At 51.4% G+C, this 17,645-nt stretch overlaps 1 protein-coding gene across 15 annotated transcripts in view; it reads right to left on the bottom strand.

Annotated features, from left to right (window-relative positions):
• Positions 1-17,645, bottom strand: part of Ahdc1 (AT-hook DNA binding motif containing 1) — a 67,299-nt gene that overhangs the window by 37,719 nt on the left and 11,935 nt on the right. Inside the window, exon 1 of one of the 15 annotated variants that reach the window (XM_021263156.2) lies at positions 315-673. The exons of the other annotated variants lie outside the window; for them this stretch is intronic. The gene's annotated coding sequence lies outside the window, so the exon portion shown is untranslated. Of the gene's footprint in view, positions 1-314; positions 674-17,645 lie in introns of those variants that run through there. 15 annotated transcript variants of the gene reach the window in all.

Here is a 17,645-nt window from a genome sequence, read left to right as displayed (position 1 = left end):
AGCACAGAAGGCATGCCAATTAGGCCTATCTCCACTGCTTTTATTTAACTTAGTGAGGGTGCGCTGGATGGGAGCAGGAAATGGAATTAAACAGGGGCCATGTACAGGGGGATAAAGGGTCCACCCCAGGCAGGGGAGATCTACCTGCTGAGTTGCCAAACAGTTGGTTCATCATTCAGCAGAGTACCAAATGGTGCCGGAACGCAACTAAGTTGTTGGAAAGCATCCCTTTCTCTCTCCCACAAAGGGCAGAACAGGCCTCTTTCCCTCCCCTACCCCACAGTGCCAGGTGTGAGCCCTGAGAGATCACTTACCTATTCCCCTGGGCCTCAGGGCTCCGGTAAAAAGAAGCCCCTGCCTCCAAGGGGTCCTTTTCTGGAATCCCCCACCTGCAAGGTGCAGAGCCGCCCCCAAAGAAAGCTGCCTCCGCCATTGGTAAAATTATCCAGGATTTTTCTAGCATGTCTGCGTGCCCCTCAGTGGCCGGACAACTGAGGGCAGAGAGGGACTGAGTAAGGCTGCCTCACTTCCCTCCTAGAAGCCCTCAGACGCCTTGATTCTGATTCGAGCAGGCGGTGCTGCTCTGCCGGTCCAGCTGGACTCCAAGGGACTAGGACAGTTAGCCTCTGAGTTTTGCCCCTACCGCCCCTCCGGCTACCTGGCCTCCCCCCAGATCCGTGCCACCCCGACCCCTCCCAGAGGAGCCCGCAGGGCCTCTGACTCCTGGAGGAGGTGACGAGACGAGAGGGAAACCAGGCGGCTGGGGGAGGGGCGTTGCCTGCACCTGGCCCCTCTCGCCGCCCAGGCCGGGAGAGGCGGGACTGGACCCCCGCCAGACCTGAAAAGGCGGCGGGTGGCGGGATGGGGGGGGGCTCCCGTCTCGCCCGCAGCCTGGGTCCGGGTGCGGAGATTTCCCCCACCACCCTCGCCGCGGAGGCGCCCCCTAGGGTCAGGCGCCTGGCCGCCCCTTCCCGAGCCGTGCTCGGCCTGCTCCCCCAGCCGGCCGCGCTCCCCAGCTGCAGGAAATTCCAGAAGCTCTCCATCATCCCGGCGCAGCGCGCAGCCGGGGCTGCCAAGGCTCCCCGAAGGAGAGCCACATGCCGGCCGTTCGGCCGCGCGGCCCGCCCTCGCCCCCCGTCCAACACTGCCAGGCAGCCAGGTCGGGCCGGGCGGGGGCCGGACGGCCACCCCTTCCCTCGCCCCGGGGCCGACGGAATGCGCGGCAGCTCCGGCCGGGGACTATTTTGAGCGGGAGGGGAGCGGCCCAGCAGTGGTGTTTTCGGCTTTTTCCTGGCCCCCGGCCCGTCAGCCCGGGCCCTCAGCCGCCCGCGAAGGGGGTGATCACGTGGCAGGGACGGGGAGGGCTGCTGCGATCCGGCTCCGGCCTAGGAGGCCCCCGGCCGCGGACCGGACCAGTGCGCTCAGCCCGGACCGATCAGCGGGATTATTAATAGCGCGCCTGGCTCCAGCAGAGACTCCAGGCGCCCGCTACCTGCACGCCCCTCCTCCGAGGAGCGAAGGCGGCCAGGGCACTCCCTACCGGCGGCGGACTCGGGTCTCACTGGATAGCGCCACTGTGCTCCAGTGGCCAATCACCGGCCTCAATTTCCTTACCTGTAAGTTGGGGTTGAGCTACCCGGCTTTATCTGGTGGGTACCGTGTAAAGGTTTTTGCTTGCTGTGGGTCTCTCGTTGGGCAAAACACCTTCACGTTTGGAAGCCTTAGTTTTCCCATTTCTAAAGTGAGAGGGTGTAAGTAGGGCTGTTGGGAGGGGGGAGGTCCCTTACATTTGAACAATGCATTTTCACTTATAACCCATTTGAGCCTGGCGACTACCCAACAGTAATGGCCAATGTGGAGCATTTGGCCTGCATTATCAGGATGCATTAACTCACTTGCTTGTAAGGGTCCCATAAAAAAGGTAATATCCCCTTTTTGCTGATGAGGAAACTGAAGCTCAGGAAAGTTAACCCGCCAAAGGTCACACAGTGGCATAGCCCATAGTCAGACAAACTGGTTTTAGAGTCTAAGTTAACCACTAAACTCCTGACACAAGCAGGACAAACACGCTTAAAATAAAAAAAGAGGTGGACCCGAGTTCAATCCCCATACCAAAAAAAAAAAAAAAAAAAAAAAAAAAAAGAGGTGGAAACTGAGGCTCAAAGTGTGATTTTCCCAAAGCGGCCCTTGGCCAGTTAGCGGCAGAGGTAGGCATCCAACACAAATCTTCCAACTCCTACTCTAGTGCCCCACTGCAGCCTTCTGAACTGTTCAGTTCCTGCTAGAGGGGTCCCCAGGATAGAGTTCTAAAAGATGGGTACCAAGCTGTGTCCAGGGGCCTAGGGATTACCCTCTGCTCTCAAGTGTCAGTCCCAGACTACCGGCTCCTCAGGACTCACTAATCCATCAATTATAGACCCAGCTCAGCCTCACATTCAAGGGGTTGTGGGGGTAAGGGGAGATGACATACGGGGGGAATGGCCTGGGATAGGGCCTGGAGCTGCTTCCTTTTCCCACCCCCACCCCCACCCCCCCCAGCAAGGAAGCACAAAGGCTGGCAGGCTCCCCCACTCTGCCCCGGAAACCTGCCGGTTTATTTCTGTCTCTGGGCCCTGTTTCCACAGTCAGTCCAGGAAGGCTGGCAGCAGCTGGCTTGGACGGGTGGAGTTCTTGCTCCCTCAAGGGTCCAGCTGCCACCCTTCCCTCCCCCCACCTGCCAGGCCAGACCAGACTCCAAGTCAGAGGTGACATTGGGATGAGGGAGAGAGAGTCCCAAAAGAAATTCCCCAAGGCCAGTCAGAACTTCAAGGGAGGGAACCACTCCCCAACCCAGGGCCCAGGTGATCTCCCAAGCCTGGCCAGTCTACACCCAGTTCAAGTCCACTAAGGGTGTAACCTCTGGCAAGTCCAACCCTATTTATTCCAGAACATTCTGGCTCACGACTCCTCTGGACCCTAGTCCCAAAGAAAAGCCAGCTTCTAAACCTTGCTGTCCCTATGGCAACCACTAACCCACAGGTGGCCAGAGCACTAAGAATTTGACTAATCCAAAACAGGATGCGCTGTAAGTATAAAATACACATCAGATTCTGATGTTTTACCATAAAAAAGTAAGACTGCAATAATTTTTACTATTACATGTTGGAATGACAATTTTTTTTATATACGGGGTTAGATAAGATACATAATTAAAATTTCACTTTTTACTTTATCTAGTGTATGAGAAAATTTTAAATTATGTATATATCTTCCATTGCATTTCTACTGGACAGTGCTAGATTATATGGTTCTCTGGCTTAGGACCAACACTGTCTGCTCTGGATCAGTGTCTGTGTGGCTTTCGCTCACCCACTTCCCCATCTCCAGACCACAGCCGTATGTGTGAGTCTAAATCTCACTACCCCAATCAACTCACCCCAACTTTCTGTGAATTGAGGCTCAGCTAGATATTATAACTGAGTCTGTTTTAAACCATTATCTAGTACATTTCTTATTCAATTCCCAATAGTTAGATCCCCAGCAAGAGAGTGGCTCTAGATCAGTAGTAACAAATGTATGACACTTGTGCTGCAGCGGGCTGTTTGTATCATTGAAGGCTCTAAAAGGTTTGCCATCACTGCTCTAGATCGTCTTCCATGTTAACCTTCTATGGATCTAGATTCCAGTCTGACACCCCAAACTTGTTTGCTTAGATCACTGTTTAATAAGGTTTAAACCTGCACGCACCCTCAGGAGGAATACGGTTCTACATTAGGAGATGGCAAACTATAGCCCATGGGCCAAATCTGGCCTGTTGTCTGATTTTATAATTGAAGTTTGATTGGAACACAGCCAGGCTCATTTGGTTATGCATTGTCTATGACTACTTTCAAGGTATCAGAGACTGAATGGCCTACAATGCCTAAATTTTTTACTATGTGTCTCTTTTTTTTTTGGTATCGGGATCAAACTCAGGACCTTGCTCGAGGCAGGCACAGTGCCACTGAGCTAAATCCCCGGCCCTCCATGTGGCTCTTTACAGAGAGATCCTGTCTAGATGACCAAGTCCAATCCACCATAAATCTCTGTATTCTAGTCTGAAACAATTGCCTAGCTTGTCTAATCTAGATCACCTTCTGTTGTGCTTTTAGATGGTGGTGCCCTGCCAACCAGGATCTAAACCAGAGCCTAACATGGGTCCCATGCTGCTGGGGTTCCAGATTCTATTCTGATCTCAGCAGATGGGACCCAGGACTCCTTTCTGGAATGGAAAGAGTGTTTCTACTTTGGAACTTCCTTAGAGAGATCAAGGCCCACTTCTCAGTGGCCTTGAATGGGGAGGGAGGGTAAATTCCAGAGACATCACTGGATGTTGAGTCAAAGAGTCAAGGATATTCTCTTCCCTGTCAAGGGGGGTGAACACAATCAGGCCAAGAAGCTGGAGTACTGTAACTCTGCATTCCACCCTTTTGTAGCAGGCTCCACAGCAGGTCAGTTAGCTAGGGGTTGGGGGTGGTGATGTTGAATACCATACCCTCTGGAAACCAGGCCAAGAGGCTCCAAATGACATTTTTACCAGCCTTCACCTCCAATTTCCTGACGCCTCACCTCAGAGCTGAGCTGGCACCTTTACCCTCTTTCCTTACCTCTAACTCTGTCTCTCCTTGGCTTTCTTTAAAAAAATGCTCTCCAGGGCCAGGGATTTAGCTCAGTAGTTTCGCTGCAAGGACCCGAATTCAATCCCAGTACCAAAAAACAAAATCCTCTCCCATCTGCCTCCTTCACTACCATTTCTCCCTCCTTGGTCCTAGAATTGTAGGCTGACCTTAGTGGTAAAGAGCTTAAGCTCTGGAACTGACAAACCAGGCTTAAATTCTAACTCTGACTCTGAGCAAATCACTTTACCTCTCTAGACCTCCTCAGATCCCCCTATCTGCAAAACAGAATAAATATAATGGTACTTATTTCATAGGGCTGAAGTACAACTTTTTAAAAAGTAGATCATTTCACACAGTACCTGTCCTAGGATGAGTATTTAATGCTAGCTACTTTTTTTTTTTTTTAATTACTGCTGACCATCTAGCTTGGTTCCATGAATGGACTTTGCCAGTTTTGTAAAACTCAAAAAATGTTAACCAAAACTTGTTTTTGTATTTTTCTGGAGAGATGGCCCCAAACCCTCATCATCTTCTCAAAATGGATCCTTAGCCTAAAATGTTTACAAAAATAAAAAATAAAAAAGGAGGGTACCTTTAGTTCAGTCCAAATGGAAAACAGAAGAAAGGGAAGGAAGCAGCTCCATTTCCCTCAAAATATCTGGGCAGACCCAAGGCTAGAGCCCAGGAATACCATCTCCCAGGCTTCAGTCCTTTCACCAGTCCAAGCTCTCTCTCTGATCTGACCTCATCATTTCTCATCTGCTCAATGTGACAGCCTCCCAGTGGGTTCCCCTTCTCCAGTTGCCTCCATGGAATCTCCTCCACCTGGTGCCAAATATGTGTATCTTACTCATATCCCATTCTTGTGACACTGAGTCTCTGCCCTGAAACCTTTAATATCTCCCTACTGCTGAGGACAACATCAAGGCCGAGGTCTCTGGCCTGACATTCAAGGGCCTTCATAGCCAGCTCTGGCCCAGCCAACCTCCTTACTGTTCTCTCTCATCTGGTCAGTAGGCTGACTTCTTCCTCTCCTCCCCTGGCTCCCCTCAGTTTCGACACCACCCACACACTCACTCAGTTCTGGACAGATTCTGCCCCTCCACTCAATCACATAGTGTCTCAGGCCTAGAGCTCATCCTGAGGAGGCCAGGCCAGGTTATGCTGACGATAGCTCTGGCTCCAGGAAGCAGGCCTCTGTCCCTGGACCCTGACCTACTGTTTGTTTTTTGTTTGTTTGTTTGTTTTTGTTTTGAGACAGGGTCTCACTATGTAGTTCAGCCTGACCTTGAACTTATGTAGCCCAGGCTGGCCTGAAGCTCAGAGCAATCTTCCTGCCTCAGCATCCCCCCTCCCCAGTGCTGGATTACAGGCATGCGCAACCATGCCTGGCAACACTGACCTCCCTTAATACTCCTCCTGCCTTCTACAATCTACTCCCATACTGCCCTCTACTCTTTCAGGAACAGCACCCACTTTGTTACAGGGAACCACAGGGCATTAGCCAGTAGAACACTCTCCTCAAAGTTATGGCTCTGGTCAGTCTTCCCTTTGAGCCTCACCACCCTCATCTGTAGGATGGAGACATCTATATCTGTATCTCACATGATTCTCATGAAAGACAAACACAATGTGCCTTTTCTACTAAAACTTGCAAATACCACAAATAATAACCAGGGTCCCCATTTCTAAGCTGTTTTTCTTTTTCCAGTATCGGGGATCAAACTTGGGACCTTGCACTTGGCTAGGCAGGCATGGTGCCACTGAGCTACCTCCCTGGCCCTCCATTTCTGAGTTTATTTAAAATCACAATCAGGGTTGGGCATGGTGGCACACACCTGTTGTCACAGCTATTTGTGAGGCTGAGGTGAGAGGATCACCTGAACTCACAAGCTTGGGAGCAGCCTGGGCAACACAGTGAGACTTCATCTCAAAAAATAACAAAAACTAAAAGTTGCAATAACCCTGCAAATTTGATCTCCACTAAGCCTCTCCATTTCACTTTGTTCGTTGGCATTTGTAACCAACTGACAAACCATATATTTTGCTAGTTTTTGTGTGAAGTGTTTCACCTTCTAAATATAAGCGCCTTGAGGGTGGGGATTTTCATCTGTTTCGTTCATTGCTGTGTGTCCTAGAAAAGTGCCTAACACAAGTATGCCCTTGATGGTTGAGGAATGAATGAGTCAAGTGCTTACTATGTGCCAGGATCTGTGCTAAGCGCTTCCCCCAGCTCCTGTCCTCTGAGGAGCCAAGTACTTTGATTACCTCTCATTTTGAAAATGAGACATTAAGTAACCTGCCTGATCAGTGGGGGAAGCAGCCTGGCTAGTAGGATTTGTCTCCAGAGCCTGTCCCGTCGATCATTCTGTTCTATTTCCTTTCCTGACTATTACCTAACTCTTTTGAATCTGTCACCCTCCCTATCCCCCTGAGGCCATTACACTCCCTAAGTCCCTGAGGCCACCAGCCTGCCCAACCCTCATTCTGCAGGGCCATTTTCATTTCCTCTCCCTTCACAGCCCTAAGCCCTGCTGCTCATTCTCACCTCAGGGCCTTTGCTTGTGCCCTGCCCAGAATGCTCTGGCTCCCCTCTCTTTCCACTCACCCGTTCCTCATGACCCATCTCTGGGAAGCTTTTAGGGCTGGGGATTTAGCTCAGTGGTTCCGCTGCCTGCCTCGCAAGCACAAGGTCCCAAGTTTGATCCCCGGTACAAAAAAAAAAAAATTCTGGGAAGCTCTTGCTCCAGTTCACACTCCATTCCCTGGGCTCCTGCTTTGTTGTTTATTGCTGAGAAAACCCATTTGAGGAGCCCACATTGACTTGGTCCAATCCCTCTTTCTCAAATTTGGGGGCCTTGCACACCTCTATCCCTTCCTTACTACTCCCTCTGTCTCCTAGTCAGGTCTCCCCCTTTCCTATGAAAGATTAATGCCCCCGCTCCACATATCACATCTCTTAATCCAGTTTAAGGCTTTGCAATTAGGAACATGGCTTTCCAAGCCAGGCATGGAGGTACATTCCTACAATCTCAGCATTCTGGGAGGCTGAAGAGGATATACCGAGTTCAACCTTAGCCTGGGGAACTTAGCAACTTAATAAGAACCTGTCTCAAAAAAAAGCTGGGGATGTTGCTCCATGCAAAGGCCCTGGGTTCAATCTCCAGTGCCAGCAGAAAAAAAAAAAACAACAACATCACTTTCTAGTGCCAAATTACAGCTCTACACCCTACTAGCTGGGTTTCTTTGAGGATGTCACTACACCTCTCTGAACCTGTTTCCTATCCATAAAATGAGGATAGTACAAGTACCAGCCTCAGGAGTCAAAGTACCTGACACTGAATAAGCACTCAATAAACACCAGCCTTCTATTATTTCTATCTTTTGTGTTGCTCACCTTCATTCTAAAAACCTCAGCCTGTTCAATTCCTCCCTCTTAAACACCTCTTTCCAGATTACAATGATAATAAATTGCTAATATGAATTGAACTTTTACTATTTGCTGTGATTGGAGGCATGTTTGGCACCCAGCAGTTGCTCAATATTATTTTGGAATAAATTTAATCTTCACCATACACTTTAGGGATGGGAAGAACTACTATTATACCCATTTTACAGACAAGGAAATCAAGGCTGAGAGGAGGAAACCATTGCCATGGTTGAGTTTTAAACCCAACCAGTCTGACTCCAATGCCAGGCCTTTCACAGCCATCCCCATCCTGATCTGCTCAGATGCCAATCCCAGGGGTGGGACTGTGTCTTGGCATCTAGATGGGACACTGATTGAGTCTCTGCTTTAAGCGCAAACCCTGCATATTTTATCTCATTTGAGCCTCACAAAACTCTATGGCATGAGTTACTTTCCCTTGACATATGAGGAAACTGAGGCTCAGGGAGGAGCAAGAAACTAAGACACATAGGAATGAAAACCCAAATCCTCCACCATTCGTGGCCAGGCACACCTTGGTGCTTTGATTTGTGGGCTATGTTTCCCCCTTTTGAACACAGGGTTGGTGAGGACAAGGCTGGGTCTAGATTGGAGGCTTCCCAAAGATACTGTATCTCCTGGGAATTCAGGGCCTGAATCTCTTATTTAGGGCACCAAGGGCAGGATTGTGTGATGCTTCAGAAGGAGGATTCTGGATTCTAGTGTTCTAAGTTCAAAGGAAGGCTCTGTATGACCTTAGGTAAGTCACTTAAACTTTCAAAGCCTCAGTTTGCTAACATAGTAGTTCCCCCTCATGTGAAGGGAAATGTTTCCAGAACGTCAGTGGCTGCCTGAAACCAGGTAATACCAAACCCTATGGATACTATGCTTTTTCCTGTACAGACATATCTATGATAAAATTTAACTTATAAATTAGATACAATAAGATATGAGCAGTAATAGTAATCAAATAGAACAATTATACTATATTAAATGTTATTTAAAACTTATAAACTGTTTATTTTTGAAATCTTCCAGTTAATATTTTTGGACTGTGGTTGATCATTGTTAACTGAAAATGGAAAGTGAAACAGAAGACAGGGAAACAAGTGTATGTAAAATAATAATAGGGATGCTATGACGCTTAAATGAGTATTTATAAAGTTAAAAAAGTGTCCTGTGATGTGGTAACTGCTAAATAAATGTTCGCTAAATAAATAAAATTTGAAGCTGGAGGTGTAGCTCAATGGTGGAGTACGTTCTTAGCAAGCATGAGGCCTTGGGTTCAGCTCCCAGCACCCAAAAACAAAAATCAAAACCAAACCAAACCAAAAAACCCCACTTAATAAATAAAAGTAGGGCTCCATCTATGTAAGGTGCAGAGCAAGTGACAAAGCAAACCCTAATTCCAAATAGATGATTGAAGAGACAGGGAAATGGAGACAGGAGGCAGAGACTTTACCCCTTCAGAAAATCCCTTGTGGCAGGGACCCACTCCCCAACCTCACATCCTCCAGAGCCAGAGGACCCCATTTCCTGTCCTCATCAGACTTCTGACCTAATCCCCTCACACTCTCTTCCCTGGCCACTTCCCTGCCCCTCTCTCCAACTGTTAACTCTACATGCAGTCAGACAGATTACAGACAGAATCCAGGCCCTGCTTCTCCTAGCTGCTGTGTGACTTTGGGCAAGTCACTTAGCTTCTCTCACCTTCCTCATCTAGCCAAGGAAATAATCCCACCCCCACCAGGTCTGTCCTAGGAATTAACTAGTAACTGAAATCATATCCATAGATGTGTCCACAGGTGCTAGGACACGCTAGTGTCCCACAGGCCAGCCACACAGGTGGGTGTGCTGTTTTGAGCACTGCAGTAGGGAAGAGGGCTGCTAGGAAAAGCACACATACACCTGCTTCAAATGTTTCCCCAACAACCCTTAAGCACTACCCAAGGCAAGTTCCTTAACATTAAAATATTTTTTACTGGGAGACAGGCAGAGGCCTCATGTCAGGCTTCTGATAGCCACAGAGAAGGCAGAGAGAGTGGGGAAGACCCTGGGATGTGAGGGGCAGACGGGGGGATGGGTATGTCCCAAGGCCTTCCCTCTCCCCCACAGCTAACCCAGCAATCACCTGGCCTGGCCTGGCCTTCCACCCCTCCTAAAATGAAGAGGAGTCAGCAGCAGCAAGTTAGAATAGTTGATTACCTCTGTTAATTAATTAAAATAAACAGCAAATTAAATACAGTAAAATTAAAATAGCACAGGAAATTAATTCTCTACCAGCCCCACCTCGAAGGTGAGATGCTTAAAGGGCCCTCTCAGCCAGGATCCAGGGCAACGGGGGTTGGGGGGGGGGTCAGTCACTAGAACCTGCCTTACACTACCACTCCTGGCAACCCCAAATGTCAGTGGGAAAACCTGGGTACCAACAGACATTCATCTGGATCTGCCACTGAAGTTGGCTTCCTGGCTCCTTGCCCCCAGGGGACTCCAAGCTCTAGGTCACATTCCTGAACCCCAACCCTTGCTTCCTGGTCAGTGGGCAGGGAAGGTCTTGACACCTATTGGGCACAGTGTTCTTATAGACACATGCCCCACATCCAGTGCCACACAGGGCAGGCAAGAGGGAAGAGGAACTTAGGCCCTCTTTTCTGGGTCCCCTCTGGAGCTTGGAGTCAGGTCCCAGAAAGATTCTTCCTCTTCTGTGTGAGCTCTGGCCCCTCATTCAGGGTACCCTAAATCGGCCTCTGGAGGTCCCTCACTCTGCTCCTTCCTTTTAGCTCAGGAAGAAACCACTGCTGAGACCAGAATCCCAAGGCAGAAGTACCCACCCGAGTTGGCCAGACCAACTGCTAGGACACAATGCAGAGTTCCTTCATCACACAGATGGGGGAAACCCAGGCCAGGGAGAGCACGTGGTAGGTCCTGAAGCTGAATCCAAATGCCATGTTCCAGGCTACCACAAAACACTGGATTTTGAATTCAGCTCAGCTCCACACTGAGCCCCTTCAGCCTGGCCCTAAGGCCTCGCTTCCACAAACTCAACCCCTAAAACTCTTACTCTGTGTCCTACACTCAGTGGATGAGACTCAGCCAACTCTCAAGTCCTGCCCTCAGGCTGATCACAGAGTCTGCTCTCCCTGAAGCACCTTCCCCAACTTGCCTGTCCAAATTCCCCTGGCCAGCTCAACACCAGCTCCTCTCCATGAGACACTCAGAACCCTAACAGGCTGCCTCATCTTCCTTTAAATTCCCGGATGCTTCACCTCCATCCCTACCCACAGCCCTCTCCGCTGTCTGCAGGATAACTGGTGAGCTGCCTCTGGGTTCCAGCACCTGATGCAGGTGCTCATCTGATGTCCCCCCTGCATTCAACTGATAACTGAAAACTGACAATTTACTGAGCATCTACTACAAGCCTAGCCCTCCACTGTCCCAGCCTCACATGATGTGCCTCACTCATGGAGATGTAGCTCTTTCCTGAGGCCACATGGCACTGGAGCTGGAACTACAATGATCCTTGGCCCTAAATGAATCTCCTCCTCACCCTGCTCACTCTTCTAGATTAGAAGACCATCATCTCCCACCCATTCTACTCAAATCTCCCAAGTAGCCTCCCTGCCTCCAGTCTGTCCCTACCCTGGTCCTGTCACAAAGAACTTCCCATGATTCCTTGTGGCCCACCAGACAAAACTGAGCAGGGCATCCAATCTGTAACATCTGGCTTCTGCTGTCTTTGCAGTATATCACCTGGTCCCTGAGCACAAACTTTCAGCACACTATACAGTTGAGTGGCTTCATGCTGTTCCCTCTTACTAGAACACCCTTCCCTCAATTTTCCTATTATGAATTTCTACACATCCTTCAACAGCTGAGATCAAGGGTTACCTTCCAGTCTAGTTAGAAGAGAGAAGCAATAAGCAACTGGGCTGGTCACAAAACACAGCTCTGTGAGGGAAGGGCCTCTGTCTATCTTGGATACTTGCATACCAGGCTGGCCTTGAACTCACAGCGATCCTTTTTTTTTTTTTTTTGTACTGGGGATCGAACTCAGGACCTTGCACTTCTGAGGCAGGTGGCGGAATCACTGAGCTAAATCCCTGGCCCTGGGCCTCTATCTTGACCACCAACAGTCTCTCTATGGCTTACCTCATAAACAATGCCCAATCCTTATTTGCTGGATGAATGAAATGTTCCATACATACTTGTTGACTAGATGGAGAAATGACAAAAGAATCCAAGGCCAAGAGGAGAGACTGAGGCTAGGGAGGCCAAGGACAGAGTGAAGAGAAGTGACAAAGCCCATCATGGGCTAATCTGCAGCAGAGCTATACTCTTGGCAGAGTGAGTGAGTGTGAGTGACAGAGGAAGGAAAGTGATGGGAGGCTCTGAAAGTGTGTGTGTGCACATGTGAGAGAGGTGAGGCTGCATGTGAGGGAGTGGATGTGTGGTGCATTTGTGAATTACCCTGCGAGAAGGCAAGGAAGTGTATGTGGAATTGTGTATGTGAGGGGGGTATGTGCATGCCCTGAAAGCTATGACTATGCACACATGTGTAAGTGAGGGAGGCTGTGTGAGTGTGAGAGAGAAATGGAGGCTGAACATATCTGCTGGGGGGTGGAATGACTGAGAAAGACAAGAGGCAGGAGCAGGGGGGTGTATGAGTGAGAGACTGGAAAGGGGGTGCATTTTGAGCACAAATAAGGGAAGACGGTGCCTGTCAGTGTGACCAATGGGGAAGGTAAGAGGTGTCAGGGCTCTGCTGAGGGTGTGGCTGATATGGCCTCGGCTGTGGGCCTGGTGCCAGAAGTGGGAGCTGGCCCTGGGCCCAGGGTGGGGGCGCTCTCATAGAGTAGAAGATTCCTCAGAGTCCTCCCTGGAGCCACAGGCGCCAGATTACCAATGTCCCCAGGCAGGAAGGTCGAGGAGGAGGCCCAGATGTGCATGTGCTTCTACATCTGTCCACAGCAAAACCTCTGGGCATTTATTTGTCTTTGTCTGTGTCCGGGTATGCACGCCTGTGCTTGTGTGAGCCCCGCCAGCTGTGTATCTGTGCCTGTCTTTGTCTCTGTATGTTATTTGGGTCTTTGTCTCAGAGCGTGTGGCTGTTGGTCTGTGCCTGTCTGCATGACTTTGTCTGGTTCTGTGTGTATCTCTAAGTGTGTCTGTGTCTATGGGGCACTATGTGTCTTTGACTCTGTACATGGCTACTAAGTAGTGAGTGCAAGCAAGCCCTGGACTGCTTGTTTGTGTCTGTGGGTCCCTGTGGCCTGGGCATGAGTGAGGACACATTGTGCTTTGAGGCTGTGGGTCTAGGTCTAAGTATGTGTGCTGGTGTCTCTGTATGAGACCACGCCATGTGGTGGAGTGTGGAAATGCTTATCTGTGTCTGTGTGATATGTGTTTGTGACACCAAGTATATGTGTGTGTCTCTTTGCCTCTGTGTGTGTGTTGGGTGTGAAGGGTTTGTCACAGACTGGTGAGCAAGTTAATCTCAGACTCCCTGACACGTGGAATAAAATCACGCTCCCATAATGGGATCATTCGTCTTCCTGTCCAAGGAGAGAACCAACTCTTCACCCTCCGCCCTGGGGGAGCCAGAGGGGCCAGGGCCAGGCACCAGCCCCTGCCCAGACCCCTTTTGGGCTTCAGCACCCTACCCCCACCCCTCCTGTGCTGCACCAGGCTCATTCTGCCTCCAGAGTGCCCTGGTGCCCACTGAGGGCTGGGCAGGGCTCCAGAACATGTGACTGGGCCTTAGAGGCCTGTCCTGGGCCCCCAGCCCCACCCACTGGCGAGGAGGGCCCTGCCCGAGATGGGAAGGGGGTGTGCAGGAAGGAATCTTTGGGCCCCTCCTCCTCCCGGAGGGGAGGGATGAGCTGCAGGCCCAGCCGGGATTTTCCATCTCTCAGCAACAAGATTCCTGGTGAGCAGGCTGCGGGGTTTGGCAGGGCGCCTGCTGGAGACCCGCCCTCACCCGCCAGGACGCCTGGGTCCCCAGGGCCAGGCAGCAACGAGTTCCCTGGGGAGCTGGGAGGGCCCCAGAACTCCAGCCTACTGTTGCCTGGGCCTGTGGGAAAGCCAGATCCTTCTCGACGCCCTGCCTCCCAACCAAAGATGGCTCCTCAGTACCCCAGGCAAACCGCCACCCTTCCTCTGGCCTCCCCTAAAAGCCTCAGCCTTCCCAGGCCAGCCACCCAGCACCACCCCTGCCTGACCTCAGCACACACCCAGCTGCTGGGTTCTAGACCTCACCTCTGGGGCTGAGAGCTGGCAAGGGCAGGGCTGTTGCTTCTCTCAGACTGTGGGGTTCTGAGGACATGGCCATGTGTCCTTCATCTGCTAAAAATCTTCTTGGTCCCAGCTCTCCTTCTTCTCCAGGCTGAGCTGGGAGCCACCAGGAAAGCATTGCAAACCAAAGCTGGGGAAACTGAGGTAGTAAAGGCCCCTGCCCTACCTACTATAATGAGTCAAGAGGCAAGATTTAGTAGTTTAGCCATTGTCTTAATCCTGCCCAACAACGGTGGCTACACTTCTCTTTCCCATGGGTTACAATTTCAGGAGCAGGGAGCCTCCATTAGCAGGAGAAGGGAGTGGGCAGGTGGGGTCCCTCAATGCAGCACCTCAGATGAGCTGCTGGAGAGCAAGTTTGGTAAGAGATTAAGGTCGAGGACAAACAAGACGCTCCAAGATTTATGAGCCTCATTCTTCTCCCTTAAATTCCCCTCCAAGCCCCCCAGCCCCAGCCTGGTCCCTCCAGGCCTATGCTGTGGCCCCTGGCCAATGTCAAGACCCTATTCCATCCATCAGCTGTTGCCAGGGAGTTTCCACCCCAGTGGGTTCCAAAAGGAGAGGCTCAACTGACACTAGGGGCCCAGATCCATGGGAGGGGGAATGGCCCTAAAGAGTCAGCCAAAAACCCTGCACCCTCACAGGAGCTGGGGGCTCACAACGTCCAGGGAAAAAACTACACTGGTGGGTGGGGCCCAGGAAGAGGAGGCCTCTCAACCCTGCCACCACACCCAGCCCCACCCTTTCAAGAGGCTAGGAGACCTGGGATCCCAACAGGCCCTACCACTCGACTCTCTCTCTCGACTTGCAGGGTGTGTGACCTTGGGTGGCTGCTGCTCCTTTCTGGGCCTCAGCTCCCCACCACAGAGTGCAGGAAGTGGCTCAGATATCCCAGGTGTCCCCTGTTCAGTTCAGCCCCTCAGCACTAAGCCCTGCCCACTCTCTAGCAAAGGGGTGTCACCAGAAGCTGGGCCAGATGGGGTGAGGCTAGGGCCAGGGATTTTAGCTCAGTGGTTTTGTCGCCTGCTGTGCAAGCGCAAGGACCCAAGTTCAATCCCCGGTACCAAAAAAAAAAAACAAACCAAAAAACAGATGGGGTGAGGTTGCTAGCTGGAGGAGTCCCTGAGGTCACCTGAGTCAGAGGTGAAGACTCATGGTGATTACCCCTCTACCACACATCCTTCTCCAGAAGAATGAAATGGAGGCCCTGGGAGGGTCAGGGTCTGTACCCACACTCAAGTCTTACTGGTGGTGTGGCTCAGAAGATCCAGGGGGATAGAGGCTTGGATTAAAATCCCCGCTGCAGCTGAGCGTGGGGGTGCACATAGGTAATCCCAACACTTGGAAGGCTGAGGCAAGAGGATCACTGCGAATTTGAGGCTAGCCTGGACTACAAAGTGAGACCCTGTCTCAAAAAAAAAAAAAGAAAAAGAAAAAATATCAATACAATAAAATCCTAGCTGCACCATGCCTTTTCTCAGCCTCAGAGTTCTCATCTGTAAAATGGGGTAATAGTACCTCCCTCCTAGGACTGTTGCGTTGAAATGAAAAAATGCATGTAAAGAACTTGGCACCATGCCTGACAATAGTAGTTAGAATGACTGGGCCGGGGATTTAGCTCAGTGGTTCCAGCGCCTGCCTCACAAGTGCAAGGTCCTGAGTTCGATCCCCAGTACCAAAAAAAAAAAAAAAAGAATGACTTGGTTAGTACTGTATTAACATAAATCAAAGCGTCCAGGGGCAAAGGGAAGGACAGATCCTGATCTGGCTGGAGGATGAGACCAGCAGGTCGGGACCCCCAGGACCTCAGTCCAAGAAGGCCAGCCAAAGTCCTTGAAGCCCCCCAGCTGTCTCCCCTATTCGTTAAAGGCCTCTCATTAGTGAGCCTGGGCACCTGCCCCTCCATGCGTAATAAGCCTCATTAGTATCTTAGCCCCAAGCTCTGAGCCCAGAATCTATGTGTATGCACATGCAAGAGGGTAGGGGGGCTGTAACAGACCACCAGCCAGGAGACAGCATCCTCCCCAACCACACCCCTTGCCTGTCATCCGCAAAGCCCGTCACCACCCAGCTTGTCACCTGCCTGCCTCGCACCCGCACCACCTGTCACCCACCCAGGCTCATCACCCACCCAGCCCATCACCTGCACCACCTGTCACCCACCCAACCTGTCACTGGAGCCGCCTGACAGGAATCTGGGTGGGGGACAGGAGGTGGGGAGGAGAAGACCACAGGGGTGTGGAGCTGGGGGCCCCAGAGACCCTGTGGGACCCCCACTTCAGCTCGGCATCCTGCAGTATCGCCATGGCAACCTCTCAGCCGCAACCACTTTCCCAAACATCCCCCGTCCCTCCCCCCCCCAGGCCCTGCTCTTAGCTGAGCTGAGGCTGAGGAGAGCCTGAGTGACAGCAGAAATGGGGCAGGAAGGAGGGGGTTCATCAGCAGGCTGGCCTTGACCATCCTTCCACCTTCGGACTTGGTTACTCCATCTGCAAAATGGAGGGGCCAGAACAGATGAGGCCCCTTGTAGAGCAGGCCAACCCAGCCTGGATTGGCTGAGCCAGCTGCCAGTTAACCTGTGAGGGCTGGGAAGTGGGACAAAAGGACAGGGGTTTCTGGGTTCTTCTACACTCCTCTGTCCCTAACCTAGCCCAGAGAGGCTGAGCCTCTGGCCCAAGCTCACACAGCAGAAGAAGAGGACCAGGCTGGAAGGGAGAAGAGCTCTGCCACAGGACTGCCAGCTAGAGGCACCACACTGGGTGACCCAAGGAAGCAGGCTTGGCCCCAACCTCTGAGCGGCATTATTTATCAGACCCAGAGCTCAGAGCTGAGCAATAGCTGTGGCACTGGCCCTCTAGGCGACGACACATGCTAAGGTGGGATGGCAAAGACATCCTCCTCAAGGGAGGTCCCAGGGTTCCTGGCTCCTTCAAGGACTGGCTGGACAGGGGGCTGAGGTGGTGAAGGGGCAGCAGCTCCGTCCTCCCCACCCCCTCTCCTCTGCACTCCTCCAGGCAGGCAGCGATAGGATTACTTCTGCATGACTGCCCGCTCCACAGGGTTCCAGAGACCCTCCTGCCTGCAGCAATCTTTAAAATTCCTCCAGCCCAACCTCTCTCCCTTTCTCCCCGCAGTGAATGCTCCAGAGTCTACCGCAGTGTGCCCACTGCTGCCACGTTGCTGCTGCCGCCACCACCACCAAGCAGGTGGGGGCCCAGGTCCCATAGGCAAAGATAGACCTGTCCTCAGGGTGTAACCACATGTCCCTCAGACCCTCAGGTCCTTGGGGC

The sequence above is a fragment of the Heterocephalus glaber genome, unplaced genomic scaffold (assembly GCF_053883595.1).
Source record: "Heterocephalus glaber isolate CG9 unplaced genomic scaffold, H.glaber_assembly_v1.0 deba00001452, whole genome shotgun sequence".
NCBI classification, from domain to species: domain Eukaryota; kingdom Metazoa; phylum Chordata; class Mammalia; order Rodentia; family Bathyergidae; genus Heterocephalus; species Heterocephalus glaber.
The sequence above is the reverse complement of the archived record's forward strand: the minus strand, read 5'-3'. Positions and strand labels throughout refer to the sequence as shown.